At 36.2% G+C, this 14,006-nt stretch overlaps 1 protein-coding gene across 1 annotated transcript in view; it reads right to left on the reverse strand.

The window, feature by feature from the left end:
- The window catches only part of LOC150081532 (midasin), a 1,449,634-nt gene that overhangs the window by 1,214,589 nt on the left and 221,039 nt on the right, over positions 1 to 14,006 (reverse strand). The window lies entirely within an intron of this gene.

Below are 14,006 nucleotides of genomic sequence, written 5' to 3' on the forward strand. Positions count from 1 at the left end.
GATAATTGTTTTACCACTCAAGTTTAAAAAAGTTATGACTATCATAGCCAGCAATTTTCTTGGCACAGATATGCACAAAGGAAACACATGATAGATTGTTCCCACAGTTACTTGGGGAAGTATGCTACTTCTTCCACTGATACAGGGAAAACACAAGGATTTAGCATTTTGACTTTAACAGTATTTTCTATTTACTACAAGGAATTTTTTTTTTTTTTTTTTTTTTTTTATAAATTTAGTAACTTTATTGAAATTTACATAATTTAAATATTTAAGTAAAGGCATATAAAGTGCTTAGCATCATAATACACAGCCATTTCTGAATAAACAGAAAATTTTTAAGGTGGCATCGTTTTAGGTTATATCTCATATTGTGAATACCTTCACAACGAGTTGCCATGATATTGCACTACTTCGAATAAGTAACGCTTCACCTAAGGAGAAGACTAATGTTACTTATTCTCAGATAGGTACCACCACCCAGACAGCACTGTTTCAGGGCTATTTGGCCCTTCTTCAGTGAGTGGGTAGGTACCCAAGTGATGCAATGATGGCAAAAACAGTTATGAAGTATAACTCCACAATATGAGAGATGCCTGATGGTGTATGATGTATTTAGACTAAGGCGCATTTAGGGCTAGAGCCTCAAGCTGCGAACAAATTTAGACTATGTATATAAAGTGCTTAGCATCATAATACACAGCCATTTCTGAATAAACAGAAAATTTTTAAGGTGGCATCGTTTTAGGTTATATCTCATATTGTGAATACCTTCACAACGAGTTGCCATGATATTGCACTACTTCGAATAAGTAACGCTTCACCTAAGGAGAAGACTAATGTTACTTATTCTCAGATAGGTACCACCACCCAGACAGCACTGTTTCAGGGCTATTTGGCCCTTCTTCAGTGAGTGGGTAGGTACCCAAGTGATGCAATGATGGCAAAAACAGTTATGAAGTATAACTCCACAATATGAGAGATGCCTGAGAGATGAAATAGCCCTGAAACAGTGCTGTCTGGGTGGTGGTACCTATCTGAGAATAAGTAACATTAGTCTTCTCCTTAGGTGAAGCGTTACTTATTCGAAGTAGTGCAATATCATGGCAACTCGTTGTGAAGGTATTCACAATATGAGATATAACCTAAAACGATGCCACCTTAAAAATTTTCTGTTTATTCAGAAATGGCTGTGTATTATGATGCTAAGCGCTTTATATACATAGTCTAAATTTGTTCGCAGCTTGAGGCTCTAGCCCTAAATGCGCCTTAGTCTAAATACATCATACACCATCAGGCATCTCTCATATTGTGGAGTTATACTTCATAACTGTTTTTGCCATCATTGCATCACTTGGGTACCTACCCACTCACTGAAGAAGGGCCAAATAGCCCTGAAACAGTGCTGTCTGGGTGGTGGTACCTATCTGAGAATAAGTAACATTAGTCTTCTCTTTGGTGAAGCGTTACTTATTCGAAGTAGTGCAATATCATGGCAACTCGTTGTGAAGGTATTCACAATATGAGATATAACCTAAAACGATGCCACCTTAAAAATTTTCTGTTTATTCAGAAATGGCTGTGTATTATGATGCTAAGCACTTTATATACATAGTCTAAATTTGTTCGCAGCTTGAGGCTCTAGCCCTAAATGCGCCTTAGTTTAAGTAAAGGCATTAAAAAAATTAAATAAAAATTCTGAGTAAAGCTTTATGCTAGGAATTTAATGAAATGCTTGTGTTTATTATGCAAAATGCCTCTTTTTATATAGCAGAGTAAAATGTAGATTACTTATTTAGCTTCTTCAATTCTTCATATCTGGTCTAGATGCAGATTTTAATAATATTGACTTTGCAGTTTATTAAATAAGAAATACTATACAAATATAAATTTACTATTTCATGAATATGCATATTTTTCACACAGTCACTCGGATTCACAGAAAGAAACATCTTCACTGATGTCAATGGATTAACTAGATTCATCACTAAACTGTATAATGAAATTTTCAATATTCTCATTGGCAAATGGCTGATTAGACACATATTCATCTTCAATGTGAATAACATGCTTGCAACATTCTTCCCTAATATCACTGATAATTTTTCCAAGTTCCTCAATAAATAATTCTTTGCCCTCATCTAATTTTAAAGGCAATATTACTTGCGGAAACATTTTTCTTAATGAAAACCCCAAACACAAAAGGTATCAAAACCTATAGTACTTAGTACCATGCAAGGGTTAAAGGAGAAGTATGGGGCAAGGGGGATGCTGGAAACTTTGCTCTAGAGAATAACCATGGGTTTCACCACTTCAAGCCTCCAATAAGCAAAGTGCTGGTATTTCACCGGTTGATGAAAGTAATCTACCACCTTTTTTGTTTGTGGTTTAATGGTGCAAAGGCTGCTTTGGCTATATTGCACCTGTTCAAATTTTTCTTTTACCAGTTAGGTTGTTACTGATGTTGGTTTATTAGATGCAGCTGGTAAGGTTTATTAAACAGTGGAAAATTCATTTAAGTCTGATGGAGTTAATTTAACTCGAATAGGCAACGCTTCCGCAGTAGAGAAGACTGTTGTTACCTATTCTCAGAAACTCCGTGGCCGTCAGCCCCACTCCCATACAGCACCATTTCGGAGCCCACCGGCTCCCCCCCCCGCTCACTGGTGGGGGAGCCCACCGGCTCCCCCACCAGTGAGCGGGCAGGTACCCTGGTGACAACACAGGATACAAATGATGACAACGCACTTGCGAAGTATAACTCCACAATATGACAGATGCCCGATGGTGTGGAGTAATTTAGATTACAGAATAGTTTAGGGCTAAGGCCTCATTTCTGTACGTAGCCAACTACTTAAGTAGTTATAAATTGGCGTCATTAAGTATATCGTTGCAACACCAGGTACCCGCCCACTCACCGACGAGGAGCCAATAAGCTCCAAACGGTGCCGTAAGGATGATGGTATCCACTGAGAATAAGTAACAACAGTCTTCTCCTAAGGTGAAGTGTTACTTTTGCGAGGTAGTGCAATAATCATTGCAACTCATTGTGAAGGTATTCACAATATGAGATATATCTGATGGTGTGGAGTAATTCAGATTACAGAATAGTTTAGGGCCAAAGCCCCAGGCCATGCAGGGAGCCAACTGACCCACAAGCAAGAGCAACTGCACCACCTCTGTATGCAGCCAAACACTTAAGCAGCTACAAATAGGCATCATTAAGTATATCATTGCAACACCAGGGTACCTGCCCGCCCACTGATCAGGAGCCAATAGGCTCCGAAATGGTGCTGTATGGGTGATGGTATTCGCTGAGAATAAGTAACAATGGTCTTCTCCTATAGTGAAGTGTTACTTATTCGAGGTAGTGCAATATCATAGCAACTTATTCTGAACGTATTCACAATATGAGATATACTTAATGACGCCAATCCACAACTACTCAAACAGTTGGCCATGCACAGAAATCATGCAATTGCACCAACCTGCACCAATCAGCCAACTCCCCATGCAACCCGAGGCTTCAGCCCTAAACTATTCTGCATTACTGGCTAGATTATGCGAAACTGGCATATTTCCGTAAAATGTAACTCCTGCTATATTTAAAAACTGTGATATGATGTGAAACTATCATGGTGATTTTTGAAATCTACACATAAAAATTGGTTAAAAACAGCATTTAAGTTCTTGGAAGTAAAAATTGTGTTGGCTCGCATTATTCGATTTATCCCCATATTAAACTTAATGAATCTGCATGATATGGAGGTAAGCACAAAACACTGAAACCACAGGGTTTCAATAATTTATTCAATTTATATTTTTTATATATTGACTTATGTAAATTAATAAAGTTACAAAGTTGTTCATCTTGTTAATATGTCCAAAGTGAAGATTATTTTTGTTTTCACAAAGGCATTCTTCCATATCCTACTTTTATGTGAAGATAGCATATTCCATACTAAACCATTTCTTACATGCTTAATTTCTTCTTAATAATCTCCTGCTGTCCTACATAGTATATAATTAAACATGCAACTTTGCTTTCAAGGATTAGCAATAGCATGTCGTCAACTGATGGACCAACTCCATTTTCAGTTTTCCACATTTTATTTACCATTTGGGTGCTATTAAGCCACATTTCATCCATGCAAACAATTGGTCACTCACTTTCTCTGAATTGACAAATACTTCTTATATTCAGCAAAGAAACTGAATGAGTATTTTGCATCTACATTCGCACATTAGGAACTATTAAGGTTTGAAAATGGCAGAAGGTTATCAAATTGTAGCAGGGTACTTAATGATTTTGTAATAACTGAGAGCAAAGTGGAGGAGAAATTGTTGAAGTTAAACATAAGAAAAGCACCTGGGGTGGATGGGATCTATCCAGTTATATTAAAGGAGGCAGCAAAGCAACTAAGCAAACCCTTAGCCATAATTATGAGAGCATCCTTGGACTCAGGGGAGGTTCCCACGGACTAGAGATGTGCAAATGTATCCCAATTCACAAAGGGGATCGAAGCGTGACACGAGTAATTACACACCAGTTAGTTTAACTTCTGTTCTGGGTAAAATAATGGAGTCACTGGTTAAAGATGCATTGCAGGATCATCTAGACAAGACTGCAGCAATAATTCAGACACAGCATGGGTTTGTTAAGGGAAAGTCTTGTCTGACAAATTTGATTGGTTATTATGATGTGGTTACAAAGGAACTGGATGCAAAAAATAATTTTGATATCATATATTTGGATTTCAGGAAAGCTTTTGACACTGTTGCACATGGAAGACCATTGTACAAATTGATGTGGTGGATAAAAGGATGGTTAAGTGGGAGAAGACAGAGGGTGGTATCTAGATCCTGTTGCAGTAGCACTAGGATCTAGATAATTTGGGCAGATGGGCTATGAAGTTGAACCTGAAGTTTAACCTTGAGAAATGCAAAGTACTGCATATGGGTAGAAATAATCCCAGAGAAACGTACCAACTGTGTGGTACTACACTTAAGGTGGTAGAAAATGAAAAAGACCTGGGAGTAATTGTGCAGTCAGATATGAAGTTTTCTGAGCAATGCAGACAGGCTTCCAGGGCAGGTCACGGGGTTTTGTCAATGATATACACCTAATTCTGTTTTTACACGATAGATACGTTCCTGAAAAATACGTGTAAAAAAAATTCGTGTAAAAAAAGACATTGTATTTATGGAAGAAAAGAAGATTGGTTCCGGATCTAAAAAAATCAGTAAAAATAATTTAAAAAAAAACACATAAAAATATTCGTTTTAAGCTTATTATTTTATTTAAACAAAATACACATGTAATAATATGTAATTAAAATGTATTAAAATAAATTTGTATGCATATGAAATGAAAAAAAATTCTTCATGAACAAAAAAAATCTGCTTTACACATAACAAGATTTTATTCATTTTCACTTTCTGATAATAAACGGCGCATATGTTTGCGTACGACTGGAATATCACTGCCATCACTAGAAATGTTGTGGACATCGTCTTCTTCCTCTATTAATGAAATTCTTTCTGTGATCTCTTGAGCAAAATCAGCACGAGTCTCCTCTGGTGCTGATGTTTCACCGGTTTTACGAACGAATTCAGTTATTAATCGTTGTGTTCGTGTTTTGGTTAGGCCGTTATATAATTCTCTGTAAGAGGCTGTCAACAACTTCAGTTCACTTTTAAACTTCCCAGCGCGTTCCTCATTAGGGTCATTTTTGACAAAATGATTACCTAATTTTCTGGCCAGTTCCAGACCATCTTTTATTAAATCTGCATTTAGAACAGGATCATTTTCTTCATTATCACTACGTTCTGTGGGATAAGGAGTCCCAAGGACAATCTCTAATATTTCATCTTCGCTTAGGGCTTTGTCGGTTAACAATTCATCAATATCTTCAAACGATAGATCATCGAATCCTTCTCCACCAATTTTGTGTGCCATTGTAATGATGTTGGCAAATTCGGTCGTATTAGGAATGATGGGATCTTTGCTTTTTGCACATTGTCGCCAAACCGCTTTCCAACACGCATTTAAAGTTGCTGGTTTTAATTCAGTTAACGCTAATCCAACTTGATTGATACAATCCATAATTGAGAATTTCTTCCACACATCAATGATTGTTAGTGTTTCATCATTCAGTTTGTCCAAAACGTGTTGGAATGTTCGTTTTACGTAGTATGTTTTAATTGTCGCAATTATACCTTGGTCTAGCGGTTGTATCAAAGATGTAGTATTAGGTGGCAGAAATAAAATTTGTACGTTTGGGTGTTCCAAGACAGGATGGCCGGGTGCATTGTCAAGAATCAGAAGAACTTTAAATTCGAGACCTTTCAAATTCATATAACGTCTGACTTCTGGGACGAAACATTTGTTGAACCATTCTGTAAAAATAGTAGTGGTCACCCAGGCCTTCTTGTTTGCCATCCAGTGAACAGGCAGTTTATTGATATCTACACCTTTCATTGAACGTGGGTTTAGGGCTCGATTTACCAGCAGTGGTTTCAACATACGATCTCCTGAAGCGTTGGAGGAAAATAATAAGGTCACGCGATCCTTAGCTACCTTAAAACCACCAGCAGTTTTCTGCGATTTGGCTACATACGTTCTGTTGCATTCGTTTCCAGAAGAAACCAGTTTCATCTGCATTCCACACTTGATCAGGAGTGTATCCTCCATCTTCAATAATTTTTGCAAGTTCCTGCGGGAATACTTTAGCAGCCGATTCATCTGCAGATGCAGTTTCACCTTTAATTTTTATATTATGAAGAGCATTCCTTTTAAGAAACCCTGTAATCCAACCTGTACTCGCAGAAAATTCATACTTTCTGTTTAACTGAGATGAAATGCTTGGCTCCTTTTCTTTAATCTGTCTGTAAATTCTTAGTGCTGTTTGCTTGATGGCATTTCTATCTACTCTTTTTTGTGACTGATCTTCTATCCATATTACCAGAGCCTTTTCCATTTTTTCCTTGACAATATCTCTTGTATATGATGATGAATTAACACTTACTTTTGTTCCAGAACATACCGACTTCCTAATTGCAGCTTCATTTTTCTTAATAGTTCTTACGGTAGCTTCATGTACACCAAAATGCTTTCCTAGAGACGTAGCCACTTGTCCAGTTGCAAGACGATCTAAAATTTGAATTTTAAGTTCCAAAGAAATCGCTTTCCTTTTCATTTTGGTAATAGGCGAATTATTCGACATTATATAAGGGCTACCGAAAAATATCTCAGTTATAATTAATAAAAAAAGGTATGAAAAATTTGTAAACTTACAATTTATTGACTATTTGGCAAAATTAATAAATTTATATGTGCACAAATTTCACTAAAGATTCTTTCACTTTGAAATAGAGCTTACTACTAAATGTCTTCCGAAGGTACAATGCACGAATACCGTAGATGTGCACCAAATTCAATAAAAACGTTGATGATTCATAGATACCTAGACGTACACATTGGTAAGCAAAAGCACGCGTTTCAAAACGCACACACTAGCTGTTATCCAATCTATTGGTGCGTGTAATATAGAAATGATACTAATATGCCACAAATAAAAAAAAAATTCTTACAATTTAGGCAAAACAAAATTCATAGAAATCGTGTTAAATCAAAATGACTCGTGTAAAAAGAGAATGAAATATTTATTTTGAATTCGTGTTAAATCAAATTCGTGTAAAAAAAGTTCGTGCAAAAACAGAATTAGGTGTATAGGAATTTTGCTAGCAGGGAAAAGGAGGTGATTGTCCCTCTGTATAAGGCAATGGTCAGGCCATGCCTTGAGTACTGCGTACAGGTCTGGAGGCCTCATTTTAAGAAGGATGTCGATTTGCTTGAGCATGTACAGAGAAGGGCAACAAGATTGGTGAGGGAAATGGAGGGATCCTCTTACCAAGAGAGGCTTAAGTTCTGCAAATTGGAGTGGCTGGAGACTAGGCACCTGCGCAGTGATCTGATTGAGGTGTACAAGGCCTTGAATGGATTGAGCACGCTGAATTCTGATGGGATCCTTCAACTTGTTCAGATTACGAACCTAAGGGGGCATAAATTCAAATTAAGAAAAGAAAGAAGTAAAATAGATGTGCGGAAATTTGCCTTTAGCCAGCGGGGGGTTAATTGCTGGAAAAAACTTCCATCTGTCATTGTGGAAGTTGATAGGTTAAATAAATTTAAGGAGGAACTGGACAGGCATTTGTAGGGAATGGTGTGATTTTATTTATTTTTTTTTTTTGGCTGATGCTGCATAAGCTCATACACTTGCTTTCTTGCATCACATGCCACTACTATATGTTAATTCACCAATATGATTTTGTCTTTTGGAATTCAATTAATGAATTTACATTTATTCCATTTCTATCCCAATCTTTTTATATTCCTCCTTTAAACAAGTGACACTACCATTAAATATTCTGTCTTCTTTTAATTTATGAATAATTGTTCTGAATGCTGGTTTGCCTTGATTTGTCACAAAAGAAAAGTTTACAGTTCTAAATATATATTCATCAAAACTGCCAACTCAGTTATGGGACAAATATGGTGGTGCTTTTTTAGGAGATTTAAAATACTGACCAATTTTATCCAACTTCCACTTTTCATTTTCTACATGCTTAGTCAGGGTATGTCACTGCAACAAGATCTAGAAAAATTAGGCAGATGGTCTTAGAGGGGTGGCAATTCAAATTTAATGTTGACAAATGCAAGGTACTTCATATGGGAAGCAGTACTCCCAGATTAATGTACCAAGAGTAATTGTGCAGACAGGCTGTCACAACAGCTCATGGGATTTTGACAGTAGCGTAACTACCCTTTTTTTGGACCTGAAGGCAAAGAACATGTTCGGGCCCCTACTCAATTAATGAAATTTGCAAAAAGAGGAAACAGCCAAAGATGCTGGAACCAGAGGCAATTGTCTTGCCTGCCTACATGGTAGCTATGTCACTGGATTTTGTTCATGATAGAGACAAATTGTGCCAGCAGGGATAAGGAGATGATTATCCTCTACTGGAAGATAATTACTTCCTGGAGGCCTCATTTTAGGAAGGACATGAATCTGCTGGAATGGGTGCAGAAACAAGCAATGATATTAGTGAGAGGAACAAAAGGATAATCTTAATAGGAAAGGCGTCAATTCTGCAAAATACAGTGTCTGAGACTAGGCACCTGTGGAGAGATCTGAATGAGGTGTTTAGGCTTTGAATGGATTGAGTACTCAATGCTCATAGAATCTTTCCACATGCCCAGACTACAAGTATGAAGGGACACAAATTCAAACTTCGAAAGGATGGTTTGGGTAGATGTGCAGAAATTTATCTTCAGCCAGCAGGTAGCCAATTGTTGGAAAATACTTCCATCTGGTGTCGTAGAGGTGAGTAGTGAATAAATTCAGGGAAGAACTAGAAAAACTGTTAGAAGGGATGAACAAGTGATATGGGAAGTGTTTGCCTTTTTCTTTTTTGCTGATGCTGTATATACAACTTGCTTTCTTGCATTATTGAAGAAGTCCATTAAAATAGTTTGCAAAGAGAAACTCGAGAAGTTTCATTTTCAGCTTCATCTCTCCAAAAATGAAATTACACAAGAAATAACTTCTCTATCTTGACTATGTAAACTTTATTTATTTATTTATTTTTTTTTTTACCATTTTACATAAATGTCATCATCTCTCTGGTGATGACACTTCATCACCAGAGAGATGGCAATGGCATTTCATGAAATTGCATCGGCAATGGCGAGGTTTGAGAAGATGGAGCCTGACAGTGAATGATTCTTAAAAGTTAACAGACGCGTGTGAATGATATGCTTGCTTGCTACAAAGAAATCTACAATGACAAGGGAAAAAAGTCACTATCCATTCATCCATTAATATGTTCTTTCGTAAGGTTGAGTGGCCGACCCCTTCTAAATTTCTACAGCCCTGAACTCCCACAGCGGCGTATTTATCGGTTGAAGACAGATTCTGGCAATGATGCTCGAGAGGTAAAACTTACTGACATTATGCCTGTCTCCTCTCTTTTTTTGTAATTTTATAATTTTGCAATATTTTTAAATCGCATGCATTTGTAATTTTTTCTGTGGATGAGATAAGAAATTGAATAAATACAATAAATTCTATTTACATGTTTGTCAGACATTTCTTTTTTGATTCAATCAATTCAGCGAGCACAGTTGCGAGTGCTGCAGAAGCATGGGGGAAATTCCGACTTACATAGTGTTCCACAGAACGCAACCCTTACGTAAGTTGGGGAGTTCTTGTATTACTAGTACAGTACAGTACTATGCCTGAAATTTGACCAAAAAAATTATACGGACATTTAACAGCAGGGATTCCTCAATGAGGAACAGCAGTACTGCTTTCTACTACAATATTGCTCCATTTCTATATGGGAAGCCCAACTTCCTATGCTTCTCTGACGATATCAAGCTGTTGACTATCATTCGGGCACACACGATGTTCCAAAACTTCAAAACAATTAATTAATCTGGAACTCAGCCATCAATCAAAATATATTTGCCATCTATTGCACAAATGCAAAACTAAGATTTATCCATCACTGGATGGCCCATCTTCCTAGCTGACAACACACTAACTTAGAAGTTGTTTTTGACTGAACACTTTCATTTCATTTAATAATCACTTAGATCTCATCTAAGTGATTATTAAATGAAATGCAAAAAATGCACACAAATGCAAAATTTAAAATGGAATGCATAGCAACATCTGTTACATGTGGCTGTTCTTTGTATAGTTAAGCACTATATTAACACCATTATGTATTACACTGTTCTTGTAGGCTTCAGATGTTGTAATATGCAGCCCTACTACTCTGAAGTACCTGTGTGCTGAGATGAGCTACTTTCACCCACCAGGTCCGACTTGCCGAATTACCTATATGGTAGCTGCTCTCAAAATCCATAGACTACCAACCAGAATGAGAGACATCTGGTTGGGGGGGGGGGGTTGCTAGTAAGGAGTTTAACTTCTTGCTGGCATAACTTATGTTTCCCAGGTATAAGATCTCTGCCACTGGAAGGTTCATCTGTTGATTCATCATTCTCTATTCTACAACTATGCCTTTTGACTTTCTTTCCTTTAAAGTATACCATACAATGATTTTAATCTTCACAACTTCACTTAATTGTCCTCTAGGATCTCATATCACAACTTTTTGGTAATCTCCTCAACAATAGAACCATTCTCAGCCACATGTCATTTGGCAAAATGGGATGATTGGCATTCTTCTGATGATCTTCATGATTTCTGTTCTTTTCTTTACTGGGATACTGAGTTAAATCTCTTAATCCTAATATTTCCCTAGTTCACATCAGTGAAACTATTCTTGTAAAGACATCTCTTATTCATCATTCTCTCTAAATTTTTGTTTTTTATTCGAAAAGAAAAATAAAAGCAAAAAAAAATATGACTGTTAAGGTTAAGAATATAGCATATGCTACAATTTGTTTGTATACAAATTTCCAGCTTTTGCCTATGCTAAAACTCATAAGAGTTGTGAAAAAAGAAGTTATTAATATATTCAAACTCAATTTGAAAAGGTTGAGAGTTGAAAAGAGCACTTCTTTTATGTTCTCTTTTTATTCCACTGCTGTTTTTCCTTCTGTGTGGAAATTTTCTTATATCCAGAAATTTTCTTAAGTGTGACAAATTCTTCCCTTACCTTAACTCTTTCCAAAATAACAGAGAAATCCATCAACAATTATTGACTCAAATTATTCCAACCTTTCATCTGTTCAGTGATGATCCATATGGATAGCATCAACACTGACGCACTGGGTGATGTCCTGGTTTACGTTAATTTATCTTTGGACAAATTTGATGGAAAAGTGGTGAAAATTAAGCAGCTGCTCTTACAATTTCTAAAACCTTTTATCGTGTTTGCTGTTATTTTTGTAATATATATCCATCTTATGGTTTATTTATTTTTTAATTTATTATTTTTTTGAAATTGGGTCGACGGTTTCTCTCTGAACACTTATAGTGGTGGTGGTAGTTGATGACTGTCTATGTTCTAACTTCTGAAATAAGGTTCTATTCTCTCTCTCTCACACCCACACACCCTTTTCCTCCTATGCAGTGGAAATCCTGTCCATGGTTTTGCCATCGGTAATACACTACATTCCACCTTGTAATTTACAAACTCTGCTCTTGCAAATACCTAAAATCACCAAGTCCAGTAGTGCAGGTAATTATCAAATGGAATGAATAAAATTTAGTTAACTGCAGTCCTACAACTCAGTTCTGTGTTTTATTTCTTTCATAAAAGAGCGTGCTGCTACCCTCATTATATTGATTGTTTCCTGTAGTTTTTTGATGTTCATCGTTTACTATAGTATTTCATACTTGTTTACATTTTATGTTTAGTGCAGCAGTTCTGTAATTTTTTCAATTTTTTTTTTTTTCTTTGAAATTTATCTTCTATTAAAGAACTTTGAGTTAATAGTGAAAATGAAATGCAAGCTAAATTATTTATTTCCTGAAGGGGGGAGAGTTAAAACTCCTGTTTGATACCATCGGGTATGAAACAGGAGCTTAAATTTTCTTACCTTGAAGTAGGCGGCAAATTTATTTTATCAACAGTTTTGACATCTTCCACTTCCATTCTGGAAATTGACTACTACAGTAGACCAAACCAGAAGGATGATTCTGAATTGTGACAGCCACAACTCAGAATCATCTTTTTATGCAAAGGTTGTCACACATCTGAATTTGCTTAGTGAGGAAGTACTTTATGGCTGCATATGACTACATAGAGCACAAATAACCATTAAAATATGATGTTCTTGAAATTTGTTTTGGAAAAGTTGGCAGCATTTCTTGATGTTGTTAAATGTAAAGAAACAGATGAAGCAGTAGATGTTTTGCAGAATCAGTTCTGTCAGTCTCAGTGTGAGAAACTCCTAAGTGCTATTGTGGGGGGGTGAAATAAAGTGGTCCTTGGTTGGGGAACTGACATAACAAACATACAAGGAAATTTGAAATATAACAATTATTGCAACTCATGCCTGATATTTTAACAATTCCTCGTAGCAGTGTTGAGTGTGAGAGAATGTTCAGCTATTTTAGAAAACAGATTGAGCGCTGATCTTCTTTTCTCTTACCATTGTTGTGGACAGAGCTTTGACTCAACATATCTGAAGGGCAAAGTCTGCAACAGTACATTTCTTCAAGCAACTGCAATTAACTGATGTCTAATGGAATGATAAAAAAATGTTAAGTAAGCTAATGTTTAAAAGCATACTGTACTGGGTGAACAATGCTATGTCTGTAGTTTGTAGTGTGATTAAATTTCTAGTGCAGTGTGTAATCTTTAAAAAAAAACACACGTTTTTGGGTCAGAACTCTTTTTTTTTTTTTTTTTTTGTCTGTTTTGGCCCAAAAACTTCTTGTGTTTTTTACTCCTGCTTACAGTGCTTGTGTTCCAGCTTTTTTGAATGTCAAAAGTTGGCAACTATGTAGATGCAAGTAAATTTACAAAAAAGTCTTCATTGTTTCATGTTAGCTGGATTTCCAATAACAAATTCTGTTGTTTGGGGTAAGGAAGACGTAAATTTTCCAGTTGATAGCGGGAATGCTGTCATTTCCGCTTTATTGCATAGCCAAAGCAGTTTCATTTGAAAACATCGTAAATGTTGAGTATGCTATTGAAATTAGTGAATTGTGTTTAACTGGTGCACAGAAGTTCCCAAATTAATTAACACATAGGGAAATCAAAGGACACAGCAGAAGATGATAGCCTTGGTTGAAAGAATTAATGTGCCGAGTTATTTTTGACAGAGTAATTTTATGTTTCAGGCTGGAATCCTTTTCAGTATCCAAACAGTCTCTTTCACTCAGCTTATGTTAAAATGTTAAACAAATTAGCAGTTTTAGTCTGTGATTCTCCTGCTAAATGTACACCAACAATTTGATTTCTTTGGAATAATTCAGATAAGTCAGTTATTTTCTTCATGTACATTTTTATATTACCTC

The sequence above is a fragment of the Mastigoproctus giganteus genome, chromosome 8 (genome assembly GCF_048544385.1).
Source record: "Mastigoproctus giganteus isolate SK-2022 chromosome 8, ASM4854438v1, whole genome shotgun sequence".
NCBI classification, from domain to species: Eukaryota; Metazoa; Arthropoda; class Arachnida; order Uropygi; family Thelyphonidae; genus Mastigoproctus; species Mastigoproctus giganteus.